Genomic DNA, 14,162 nt, shown 5'->3' with positions numbered 1-14,162 from the left:
GCAAAACCTCAGACGTACGTTTCGGCCTAGTGTGGGCCTCGTCAGTGAGGTGCAGCCATAACCCTCTAGGCACACTGAGCAACGGGTCCACGTCTTGCTCAGTGGGCTTAGAGGAATACTGCTACACCTCACTGACGAGGCTCAATGAAGGCCGAAACGATCGTCTGGGGTTGCTGTGTTCCTTGTTCAGAGAGGAGTTGCCTGGTATTTCGGCGCTGGACTGGCAGTAATGGGCGGGGTCAGACTGATATACTACAGGAGAATTCTACTCTGTGAAAAGCATTACTGGGCTAAAAGAAGTTGCACCCAGGTGGTGAATCACCATAGAACAGGCTAACAATGCTATTGAGCTGGTTGTTCATTCCTGTGAGTGCATTTCTCTCTAGTCTCCCTATGTGAAAAAGGGTAACCCAGACGTGGACCCCTTGCTCAGTGTGCTTAGAGGAATACTGCTACACCTTACTGACGAGGCCCAATGAAGGACGAAACGATCGTCTGGGGTTGCTGTGTTCCTTGTTCAGAGAGGAGTTGCCTGGTATTTCGGCGCTGGACTGGCCGTAATGGGCGGGGTCAGACTGATATACTACAGGAGAATTCTACTCTGTGAAAAGCATTACTGGGCTAAAAGAAGTTGCACCCAGGTGGTGAATCACCATAGAACAGGCTAACAATGATATTGAGCTGGTTGTTTGTTCCTGTGAGTGCATTTCTCTCTAGTCACCCTATGTGAAAAAGGGTAACCCAGACGTGGACCCCTTGCTCAGTGTGCTTAGAGGAATACTGCTACACCTCACTGACGAGGCCCAATGAAGGCCGAAACGATCGTCTGGGGTTGCTGTGCTCCTTGTTCAGAGAGGAGTTGCCTGGTATTTTGGCGCTGGACTGGCCGTAATGGGCGGGGTCAGACTGATATACTACAAGAGAATTCTACTCTGTGAAAAGCATTACTGCGCTAAAAGAAGTTGCACCCAGGTGGTGAATCACCATAGAACAGGCTAACAATGATATTGAGCTGGTTGTTCGTTCCTGTAAGTGCATTTCTCTCTAGTCTCCCTATGTGAAAAAGGGTAACCCAGACGTGGACCCCTTGCTCAGTGTGCTTAGAGGAATACTGCTACACCTCACTGACGAGGCCCAATGAAGGCCGAAACGATCGTCTGGGGTTGCTGTGTTCCTTGTTCAGAGAGGAGTTACCTGGTATTTCGGCGCTGGACTGGCCGTAATGGGCGGGGTCAGACTGATATACTACAGGAGAATTCTACTCTGTGAAAAGCATTACTGGGCTAAAAGAAGTTGCACCCAGGTGGTGAATCCCCATAGAACAGGCTAACAATGATATTGAGCTGGTTGTTCGTTCCTGTGAGTGCATTTCTCTCTAGTCTCCCTATATATATATATATATATATATATATATATATCCCAAACAAATGCACTCACAGGAACTTTAAACATAAACAGAGTCAAAGTTTATTTAATTAAACTTTGACTCTGTTTATGTCCAAAATTCCTGTGAGTGGATTTGTTTTGGAGCTGTATCATTTACATCTATGCACCCAGGTAGCTGACCCTGGAGGGTGGATTTGTTCCTTTGAGAGACATACACATACACTACAGGGTCCTGGACACGTCTGGCTAAAATTTACTGGGCCTTGAGATCATTTGGGTTGAGAACAGCTGATCTAAAGGGTCTTTAAAAGAAGTATTGTCTTCTAGAGGTATAGAAGTGTGTTTAGAAGTGCGTTAAGCACACTTAGCTTTGGTAGAAAGGTGTCTAGTAGAATTGGTTCCTATCGTAAATTTAGGGACAGATTGGTGCTGCTCTATTATGGTAACAAATAATTTTAGTAAATGTAGTGCAATAATTACTATTATAACCCCTTTAAGGCAAGCTGTATGAGGAAAGGTTTGCCCCTTTATGTAGTGTTGCATGGACGTTAAAGTGCTAAGCATATACAAAACTGGAGCCAAATATGACGCACTTCTGATCTTTTGTAAGTGTATGTGTTATGGTGAGCAAAACTAACAAATGTAAGTGTCGATTACGAAGGTTATTGTGTCAAAATTGACGCACGCTTCCTATGTGTAACTGGCGTGAAAACCTGACGTTTATATGAAGCGACAGATTTGGCTCTCTTATTGAAAATTATTTCACAGAAAAAAAACAAGCAAGGGGAATAGTAAGTATCCGTCCCGGGGCCCTATATACACATATGCCTATATTAATAAACTTTTAAACATTCAAAAGAGCTCATAAACATAGCTGTGTCTATTTAAAAAATACAAAATATACTTACCCATAGCCCATAGACACTTGTCCACTTAGTAGCAGACGGCCAAACCAGTACTGAAACATATCAGCAGAGGTATGAGGTAGACATATAATGTCGATCTGTAAAGGAAGGCAGAAGATTAATCCCTGCGACTGAATTTACAGAGAGCCCATGAAGCATTTCCCATGAGGCGAAAACATAGTATCATGGGGCAGTACACCATTCCCATCCCTCTGACTAGCACTGTACTCTGAGGGGAACTGGGCTTCAATATGCTCTGAAGCACCTTTCACTGAAGAAATCAAGCACATCATTATGCTTCAACCACCTGTAACAGAGGAAAAGTTTAAAACTAAGGTATGAGTGAGGTTGGAAAGTTTTTATAGGTTTTTTGAGGTTTGGGAAACTATGCCTCCTCTTAGTAGGAATGTATATCCCATACCTAACAGCTCATGGACTCTAACCACCTATATAAAAGAAATATAGTTTTGACAGTTAAATAAAATTAAAAAAAACACAATAAAAACAATTAAGGCTCTATTTCTGTTTAAACGGAGTGATAGCAAAAATGCTAAAAAATGTATCCGGAATTTTGGCCAAGTTCTTCTCTGAAATTCCTGGTAGCAAAGAGGTTAAGTCAGCTTCTGAGAAGCAATGCACTACTGGTATATAGTTGAACACAACCGGTAAGCCAATGATGAGATCCATATATGGATAGCCACCAATTTTATTATTGTTTTTTTAGAAAAATGTCCTTATACTTACCACATGCCAGTCCTGTTTTTCTGATCACTAATTCTCTATGCCGAACTACACATTTAGAGGTCTGTTTTTTCACTTATTGACTTCAACAGTTAAAAAGCCTTGATAAACCTCAGATAACAGTTTGACATATTACAAAGTTCCCCAAATTTTTAAAATTTAATATTTGTTATTGCACATGGGCAAAACACAGTGAAATTACCTGCCGCCACGATGGATAATGTTTAAAAGCAATGTCGCCAGATACAAATGCTTCCTGGTTAATCAATCAAAGTTTAAAAACTAATAATTAGCACTTTTATACTAATAAAAATTGATAACCCAACAAATACACATGCCCACTATACCGATGTTTATCATTTGTAGTGTGTACTTCATGTTTTCTTTACGAAATTGCAAGATTAACAATGCAGATAACAATTTTGTGTTGTTTTTGGGGTGTAACAATTTCAAGCTTCATCCAAAATTCACAAATCATTTTCTGCAGAAAACAAGTGCACAATTGTGATCACCCCCTAGTTTTTTATATGTAAACTATGCAATATTAAAATGTTCTAACATTGAACTCTGATTCTTATAGATAAGCACAACTCCAGGGTTATCCCTTTAAACTTTTCTTAAAGGGATACTAACCCCAATTTTTTTTATTTAATGATTCAGATAGAGCACGCAATTTTAAGCAACTTTCTTATTTTCTCCTATTATCAATGTGTCTTCGTTCTCTTGCTATCTTTATTTAAAAAGCAGGAATGTAAAGCTTAGTTGACGGCCCATATTAGGTTCAGCACCCTGGATATCGCTTGCTTTATTGGTGGCTACATTTAGCCACCAATAAGCAAGTGTAACCCATGTCTGAACCAAAAATGCTCCAGTTCCTAAGCTTTACATTCCTGCATTTTGCTACAGGCACTACTCTCTTGGAAATTTACTGTCAAATAACAATCACACTATACATGTGATAATGTGAACTGTTACAACACAGGAAAATTACCCATGTAATCATCTACCACTGTCTTACTAACTCCATACTGTATTGAACGTTTACATACACCCCACATTTAACCCTTAAAAAACTTTATAGGATTATGCAAAAAAAAAGGATTTGCTCCTTTAAGAGAGCACAAGCGCTCCCTCTACCTCCCTCACTCCATATTCAGACCTCAGTATGCAACACTCGTCTTGCATATATTATGTTCATGACGCAGCAGCAAAAAATTGTTCATGTAAAAACTGCATTGAACTTTATAAGAGGAGACGCGGATTTTGTGTTTCTTTTTTTATTCGTAATTCATTTTCCCCACTTTTAACATTTGCACTCATACTTCCAGCAGACAACGTTGGAGACAGAAGAAAAATATGATTAAATATTAATAAGAGGTGTCCCTGCTCTTCAAGGAGCCTTTTTATTCATTCAAATACCCCCTTTGTGTTGAGCCATAGCGCCCCAGAAATAAGCTGTGAGATGAATTTATAATTATCTACCTTTTCTATACCGAGTGAAAGCGGAATGAAATCGCCTTCCCAAATATCCATCACAAAGAAAGAGAATATTGAAAGAAACAGCAGCGTGTAGTTGGAGTGAAACGAAATTGCTTAACCGGTAAGTAAAATAATATATATGTATTTATATATACAAACCCAAGGAGTGTGTAACTGTATTATAAGTGGGGGTGAAAAAATGGGAGGATTTTTTGTTTTTTTCTGTTAATATGCAATTGTCTTAATTAGCATAATTTATATATTTATGATAAGGAGGGGGGTCAGACATGTCGCCGATTTTCCGCCTCGCGTCAGTTTATTATAGCCGTAGGGGTTGAGGGTGCAGTAGATATATGTTGCAGAGCGGGATACAGAAGTGACGATTGCGACTTGCGAGACGGGGTGTCACTGTCTGACAGAATAAATTATAGAAATAAAAAACCACCCGGCGACCTCGACGCGGATTGATCTAAAAATATTCGTGTTTTACGACGCTCTACTTTCGTTCTATTTTGCGGATGGAGCTGGGTGACTGAAAGGGTTCTATTTTAGGCGATTAGAGTCATACAGTGCTGGTGCTTAGGCCACTGCGTTTCTGTGTTGGGACTTGGGAGGGCTAGAGTTAAACAAGGCGGGGTAGAGGGTGGGGGATAGGTTTGCAAAATGTAGCTATAAATTATGTGTGCTCCTGTGAGGGAGGGTCAGGGCAGGTAGTGTGTAGCACAGTCAGGGGATATGTGTGTTATTTATTTGCCGAGTTCTTGTTATGTGTTGGGTTTCTGTATTTGTTTTACCTCCACTTTTAAAAGTAATTTTTTTCAGATTAATTGAAATAATTTCTAATGAAATTAATGTATTGTAGTTTACATTTTCTAGTAATTCATTTTGAATCAAATACCTGTATATTTTGGGTAATTGTGTTTTATTTATTTAGTTTCTAGAAATGTCATACGGTAACTTAGTTTTCAACTGTGAACATACAAAAAAATAATGTTATATAGTTGCTTGCACAGAAGCTGCACAGCATTGTAAAAATTGTGGATAACTGGCATCAAAGTGTCTCAAATGGGTGCTTGAGGCTTGATGTAAAGATCAACATTTTTGGTGGGGGCACTTGTGACCTCCTGCCCCCAAACACCATTGCAGTCATTCCAACTCTCCCTGAAGTTCAGGGAGTTTCCCTGATTGTAATAGCGGCTCCCTGATGCCAGTAAATGGAATGCAATCTCCCTGAAACTCCAAGTACCATGATCCAATGTGGCCCAAATACGGAAAAGTGTTTCTTTAAAGGGCCACTGTAAGTAAATATTTTCTATGCCTGTTACTTAACTACCCTAAATACGCTTTTTATCAATAGCATTTAATTAACATATCTCTACCGTATATCAGAAATCTTGTCTGCAAATATAATTGTTTTCCAAACCCACTCCGTGGGTATCCTTTGCTCTGTACCAATCCGTTTACAATACCTAGGTTTCAAAATGGCGCTTTAAACACAAAGTTATTGGTTTAAGTATTTTGAACACTCAGTGCTGAAAATAGTGGGCAGGATAACGTGACATCATCAGCGAATAAAAGAGATAACTTTTAGAACGTTATGAAACTTCGTTTTGGAGAAAATATAGGTCAGTAGGTTTTAATTAATGTTTATTAACTTTAATATGTTAGTTGTTTAGCTTAAAAATTATAACAGAAAGTAATCCTTTAAGGAATGCCTTTAGTTGCTGGGACGTTATAGAACACTCAAAGCATGCACCAATAACCAAAAAGCCCCCACTGATTTTAATAAAATAAAACACAAATACTACCTTATTTACTGCACGTAATTAAACTTTGTATTCTAAAATATTTACGCATTCAACAAGCGTACGGTCACTGGAAAATAAGTTTGTATGTGGTTGTGCAATAAAGCTACTTCTTTTTCCTTTAATGTGACTTTAGCGGGAAGCTACTTTAATGATAAGTCTCTATCTTATTTAGGGTTTCAAGGTGTCCAATATACAACTGGGAGGGGAGTGGGGGTTGCGGCGCAGTACCGGGTGAAGCCACCTCCCTGAAATGAGTTTTTGTAGGTTGGGATGTCTGCCATTGTAATATGTTTTTTTGTAGTAATCTTGGGGATCTGCTGTTACTACACATGTATATAAGTGACACAATGTTTTAGTGGAATGTGTGCAGTAGATATGAGCTTTGTTAGCATTAAATGTGCATCCACAGTTGATGTTAGATTGGCACTGATTACTGACGTAATACACTGCCAAACAGTGAAACATGCAATGATGCAACATTATAGTAATCTGCATACATGGCATGTATCCCTTATGATTTATTCTGAAGAACCTTTTATTTGTTGCCAATGACCTTTTTTTAAATTTGTTAAAATTCCAATCTATTAGAGAACGTCATTTTAACACTATCGCCTCTCTAATGTTATGTGTTTAACCCCCTGTAAAGGGGATATCACATAGTTTAAAGTCCTGCTCTGGACTCGCAGAGCACTACAGGGCCCAAAGCGGAAAATGCCACTGATCCAATCAGCAGCGCCAAAGAGAGCATGTAATTTTAACACTATAATGTCCCTTTAAGCTGTAAAATATTTTTGTTCAAAGATAATTATTCATGACTTAACAAAAAGTGACCTAGTAAGAGAATGTTGTAGACAATGAAAATGTTGAATTCTAAGTTTCAAAGGTGAAGTAGCAGCAGTCATCAGTTAAATGACAAAGATCAAGGATTATCATTGATGTTCTTCTATATTTGCTCAGAAATATGTGCTTGATAATTAATGCCATTTATCGTTTAAACCCTTAACGACCGTCATCTTTCTATTGGGGGTTGCTTTTTCAATAGTGCTGCAAGACTACATTATTTTAGGAAGCATGCAGGAGGGTGGGTCTAATAGTGGTCTTGCCGCTCACAGCGAGACCCATGCTATTATAAGCAGAAAATCCCTTAATGACTAGCGACGTACAGGGTACGCCGTGGTCGTTAAGGGGTTAAAGATGTGCCTAAAATTAGACAAGTTCGACTGTAGAATTTGCATTCGCCTAGGTGCACAGGAGCACCAAAAAAGGGTTAAATTAGATTAACCAAGAGCAAACCAAATAGAGGTGGGAGAGTACCCAATGTGTAAACTTTATGAACGTCCCAGCGCAAGAACAGCACCGCATTGCTTAAGTGCCATTGCACTGGAAGTACAGGGAGTAGGGTGCACAAAAATTAGCCCAATTTCTTAGCCCAGTTTCTTTAACATGGATGACAGTCACTGATAAGGACATACATGTGTGTGTAGATGAATAAACCGTATATCACCTCCTCCTTAAAAAGCAATTCCGTATACTCATGGGTCTTAGTAAGGTCCTGGGAAGGTACTGTATGTCCATCTGTTGTAAGAGCAATGGAGTTGTTCCCCTTCTTCCTTGCGTGGTGTATCACCAGATGCCGACTCTCCGTAAGTGTTCTCCACACTTGTGCCTGTATTTGACTGTTTTCAGCTTCGCCGGTCCATCCACAATGGGGGCGTGTTCCAACGGCGATCCAGGGTGACGATAATGACGTCACACGTGAGCTTCCTGCAATCAGGCAACAGCTATTACGGAAAAACAGCAGGTAGGGGAAATATAGTCACCGCTATCAATTCTCTCATATACAAGATTGCTCCACTTCCTCGGGCATCAGTGCACTACTTGTGCATCACCATAGGCTCCGTTCAGGATATAAAACAAAAGTGTGTGCAAACACTGCCCTGTAATATCCAGGGCAGTGTTTGCACACACTTTTGTTTTATATCCTGAACAGAGCCTATGGTGATGCACAAGTAGTGCTCTGATGCCAGAGTGGAGCAATCTTGTATTAAAAATACTCAGACTACCGGTTCAGGATATAATACTCCTGTAAATAGCACTATACTGAATTAGGCAGTTAGACCTAAGAACACAGTGAGTAAATATAGTGCAAGTAAACCCATGACTACCCCTGACCCTACTGTGTCCATTAACATAAATGCATGTGCGATAATTGGCTCTAATAAGATTAATCCTAACTTGTTAGACAAAGATCAACAACACCTGGAACAGGTTTTTTCCTTACCGCAAAGCAAACCGGACAGGGGGGAACATGAGCCAGGAGAATACGGGATACAAACTAAGGGAGACAAGACACCAGACAAAATACAAATAGATTGTGTTATAAATTTGTCAAATACTGTTCTTACTGATGCTCAGTTACGTTTATTGGGTCTTGGCTTGGGATTTGTACCCATGATTAACTTTAATTTGTTTAGAACAGTAATAGATGTGAATCAGTTGATCCGTAATATCACATTAAGGGGTCATTTCCCAAGAGAAGGCACAATACACCAAATCTCTAATCACTCCACTCAATGGGTTACTACTAATCTAAATACAGATTTGTCTTTATCAGAATCATGTGACCTAGTTTCGCTTAACACTCTACTAAGAGAAGGTGACATTTTGGATGCTTCATCACAGATTAATTGCGTGAGAAGCTTAAAACCACCTTCAAGGTTTTACCCCATACACAGTAGGGGTCACATTGTAGAAAATTTCTACAAGAGAGTGGAAAGCGACCTTAGGTCACTAGCTAGTCAAACTAGGAAAACATCGGACAACTTGAGTAGGGCCGAAAGAGAGGCTTTAGAACAATTAGTACAAAACCAGGACATTGTCAAAAGCAATGCTGACAAAGGAGGCATAATAGTGGTTTTAAATAAAGTAGATTATATCAACGAAGCATTACGCCAATTGGAAGATAGTCATTGCTATACTGTGCATTCTACTAATCCTACTTGCCGCTTTCAAAGAGAACTGATGCACCTTCTGGATGATCGTGTAGAAAATGAGTATATTTACCGAAACACGGCTACATATATTTATGTGGAACATCCAGTGACTCCAGTTTTCCATCACCTCCCGAAGGTGCAAAAGTCCCTTCAGAATGTTAAAGGTCAGTGGCATAGGGTCCCTTTTTTAACATTTATCCCAATGGTTAGATATGGTGTTACATCCATTTGTGGAAGCTCTACCCAGCTTCCTAAGAGATTTCAAACACTTGGTTAATCTAGTGAGTGATGTGGTTTGGAAAGATGGTACACATAGATGGGATACAATTGATGTAACTACCCTTTATTCTTCCATTCCACATGATAAAGGGATGGAAGCAATAGCATTCTTTCTTCAGGCATGGTCTACCTTCTCTTCTGGTTTTCAGGAATTTGTCCTTGTTTTTGCTAACCCATAACTTCTTTGAATTTGAAGGTATATTTTACCTCCAGAGATGTGGGACGGCGATGGGGGCCAAATTTGCCCCCTCCTATGCCAACCTTTTTATGGGTTGGTGGGAGCTGTCCCACATCTTTTGAGGTAATAATCCCTATCATGACTGTATTGTCTTTTACCATCAATTTATTGACGACTTGATTCTCATCTGGGATGGCAGTTTAAGTGATCTAGAGAATTTTGTTAAAGGGCTTAACATCAATGATGTGGGCTTACAATTTACCCATGAGATGCAACAGAGTAATATCAACTTCCTAGATGTGGTATTGAGTGGTAGCCCAGATGGCACAGTAAAAACTAACCTATTCAGGAAGCCCATATCAGGCAATTCCTTGCTCCACGCTAAGAGCTGCCACCCAAGGCATGTGCCATATGCAATCGCAAAAGGGACAGCTCATTAGAGCCAAACGGAATTGTTCAGATGTGGAAGACTGTAAAATCCAGATGGAAGATGTCAATCGACGTCTCATACAAAGAGGCAACCCTAGAAAAACTGTTGCAAAAGCGTATAGGGAAGTTAGCAAGCTGAATAGATCAGATCTTCTTGTGGACAAAAAAAAAACCAGGAGAATAAAAAGGTACACAAAGGTGTAACATTTGTGATAGACTATAGTCCTCAATATGAAGAGATCTGCAAAATTGTCAAACATCATTTTAAGATGCTAGTAGCTGATGACAGACTGATACATTGTGTTCAGGAGGGTATTAGATGCTCATACCGCAGAAATTGGGTAATGCCCTGTCACCTACTGTTCTTAAGAGACCCACTACTCAGAGTAGTGCCTGGCTTACTAGCAAAGGCTCATACAGATGTGGTAGCTCTAGATGTGGTGCTTGTTAATATCTGATTATGTCAGACCAATTTTGTTCTACCGTAACTGGCAGGGTATATGAGATTAAATTTTGTCTCAATTGTACCTCAACATATGTTATATACTGCATTACCTGCACCAAATGTGGTGAGCAGTGTGTAGGGCTCACTACAAGAGATATAAGGTCCAGAGTTAGGCAACCACCCCTCTTGTGTACCATTTTGCCCAGACACACAGTAAAGACTTGTCTTGCTTTTCCTGGCAGCCTATAGACATGATACCTCGCCCCAAGAGAGGGGGCAATAGAGATGTTATTTTGCGCAAGAGAGAGATGCTGTTGATTTTCAAGCTAGAAACCAGAGTCCCATAGGGACTCAACTCTGAGTTTGATCTCATTAACTATTGGGAATAAGGATTTATCTCATTACCTTTCTTGGTGTATTTTCCACAGTGTCCCTCTCTTGTGCTTTTGCGTACAATTACTTTTACCTAATATCTGTAGGATAGATGTCAATTGACATCATACTATGAATGTTATGGTATGATACAAAAGTAACATTAATATTGATTAATAATATTAATTTCCATCCTCCATGTTGAGCTTCTATTATGGCGACTTTGTATATTATACATATTGGCATATATATGCTAAGTGACCTGTACATACTGGCCTTCAGTACACATATGCACAAGGTATTGAATCAATCCGGGTCATAGTTGATCGTTGCGTTGTATAACACATATAGATGCATTGGCCTTTTTGTCATTTTATATTGTGCATTTACTTCATAGGTTACTTTGAAGGTCTATGTTGCTCTATTTCCAATTTCTATGCTTTAATTAGGAGGGGTTAATTACCCCCTGTCCCTTTGATTTTGTGGCCTAAGCATATGGGGTAAATACCGCATACACACATATAATAGTATACTATATAGTTGTGTACATTTGTAGACTGCTCTAGTTAGTTTGCTTGACATAGTATTCATATATGCATGTTTATATACACTTTTCCATGGCCTATATACACATATATATAATTGTATGTTTTGTTCTCTCCTATATACAAAGGGTTAAAACACACTGGGCGTGTTGTTCTTAAAACTCTAAAGATTTTAACCCATAATATTGCTGCAATTTGAGTATATAATGTACACCTGTGGCTGGCTTCCATATGCTATGATTACGGCTCTATGCCGAAACGCGTAAGCCTGCCAGCCAGAGGAGCCCTTACCTCAATTTTGTCACTTGACTACTTGTCTGTTTTTAAACATGACCTGTTAATAAATGTTATGTTTTAACTTTAATGGTAACACTCTTTCGTATCTTCTTTGGGACTGTAAAATTAAAGGGATAGTAAAGTAAAAAAAAACAATCTTTCATGATTTAAATAGGGAATGTAATTTTTAACAACTTTCCAATTTACTTTTATTACCAATTTTGCTTTGTTCTCTTGGTATTCTTAGTTGAAAGCTAAATCTAGGAGGTTCATGTGCTAATTTCTTAGACCTTGAAGACTGCCTCTAATCTGAAAGCATTTTGACATTTTTTTCACCACTAGAGGGAGTTAGTTCATGTGTTTCATATAGATAACATTGAGCTCAGGCACGTGAATCTCCTAGGAGTCAGCACTGATTGGCTAAAAATACAAGTCTGTCAAAAGAACTGAAATAAAAAGGCAGTTTGCAGAGGCTTAGATACAAGGTAATTACAGAGGTAAAAAGTATATTATTATAACTGTGTTGGTTATGAAAAATTGGGGAATGGGTAATAAAGGGATTATCTACCTTTTTAAACAACAGAAATTCTGGTGTTTACTGTCCCTTTAAGTCATATTTTCTATAGTACCCCTTATCAAATCAGCTAGTTACTTATTTATAATTTCTTTGCACCTATAGGGGTCTATTCTACTCTGAAACACAAGGCTCGCCAGAAACACAAGTTATGAAGCAGCGGTCTAAAGACAGCTGCTCCATAACCTGTCCGCCTGCTCTGAGGCGGCGGACAGACATCGCCGAAATCAACCCAATCCAATACGGGTTGATTGACACCCCCTGCTGGTGGCCGATTGGCCAGGAATCTGCAGGGGGCAGCGTTGCACCAGCAGTTCACAAGAATTTGGTCACCTACAAACAAGCAAGATTTGTGGCTCTCACAGACCTGTATCTTCTTCTTTAAAAGGCTCCTCTGTCCTCCACTCTTTACCTGTATTAATGGCACCTGTTTGAACTTGTTATCAGTATAAAAGACACCTGTCCACAACCTCAAACAGTCACACTCCAAACTCCACTATGGTGAAGACCAAAGAGCTGTCGAAGGACACCAGAAACAAAATTGTAGACCTGCACCAGGCTGGGAATACTGAATCTGCAATAGGCAAGCAGCTTGGTGTGAAGAAATTAACTGTGAGAGCAATAATTAGAAAATGGAAGACATACAAGACCACTGATAATCTCCCTCGATCTGGGGCTCCACGCAGGATCTCACCCCGTGGTGTCAAAATGATCACAAGAACGGTGAGCAAATATCCCAGAACCACATGGGGGGACCTAGTGAATGACCTGCAGAGAGCTGGGACCAACGTAACAAAGGCTACCATCAGTAACACACTACGCCCCCAGGGACTCAGATCCTGCAGTGCCAGACGTGTCCCCCTGCTTAAGCCAGTACATGTCCGGGCCCTTCTGAAGTATGCTAGAGAGCATTTGGATGATCCAGAAGCAGATTGGGAGAAGGTCATATGGTCAGATGAAACCAAAGTAGAACTGTTTGGTAGAAACACAACTCGTCGTGTTTGGAGGAGAGAGAATGCTGAGTTGCAACCAAAGAACACCATACCTTCTGTGAAGCATGGGGGTGGCAAAATCATGCTTTGGGGCTGTTTCTCTGCAAAGGGAACAGGACGAATGATCCGTGTACATGAAAGAATGAATGGGGCCATGTATCGTGAGATTTTGAGTGCAAACCTCCTCCCATCAGCAAGGGCATTGAAGATGAAACGTGGCTGGGTCTTTCAGCATGACAATGATCCCAAACACACCGCCCGGGCAACGAAGGAGTGGCTTCGTAAAAAGCATTTCAAGGACCTGGAGTGGCCTAGCCAGTCTCCAGATCTCAACCCCATAGAAAACCTTTGGAGGGAGTTGAAAGTCCGTGTTGCCCAGCGACAGCCCCAAAACATCACTGCTCTAGAGGAGATCTGCATGCAGGAATGGGCCAACATACCAGCAACAGTGTGTGACAACCTTGTGAAGACTTACAGAAATCGTTTGACCTCTGTCATTGCCAACAAAGGATATATAACTTTTGATATTGACCAAATACTTATTTTCTACCATAATATGCAAATAAATTCTTAACAAATCAGACAATGTGATTGTCTGGATTTGTTTCCACATTTTGTCTCTCATAGTTGAGGTATACCTATGATGAAAATTACAGGCCTCTCTCATCTTCTTAAGTGGGAAAACTTGCACAATTGGTGGCTGACTAAATACTTTTTTGCCCCACTGAATATGTATAGAAGCAAATACATATATATTTAC

The 14,162-nt window shown here is 39.9% G+C and overlaps 1 protein-coding gene across 1 annotated transcript in view; it reads left to right on the top strand.

The window, feature by feature from the left end:
- The first annotated feature begins 4,178 nt into the window (after positions 1-4,178).
- POU6F1 (POU class 6 homeobox 1) overlaps positions 4,179-14,162 on the top strand; it is a 392,830-nt gene continuing 382,846 nt past the window's right edge. Inside the window, exon 1 of the mRNA XM_053708223.1 lies at positions 4,179-4,632. The gene's annotated coding sequence lies outside the window, so the exon portion shown is untranslated. The remainder of the gene's footprint in view (positions 4,633-14,162) is intronic.

The sequence above is a fragment of the Bombina bombina genome, chromosome 3, assembly GCF_027579735.1.
Source record: "Bombina bombina isolate aBomBom1 chromosome 3, aBomBom1.pri, whole genome shotgun sequence".
Classification (NCBI taxonomy): domain Eukaryota; kingdom Metazoa; phylum Chordata; class Amphibia; order Anura; family Bombinatoridae; genus Bombina; species Bombina bombina.
The sequence above is the reverse complement of the archived record's forward strand: the minus strand, read 5'-3'. Positions and strand labels throughout refer to the sequence as shown.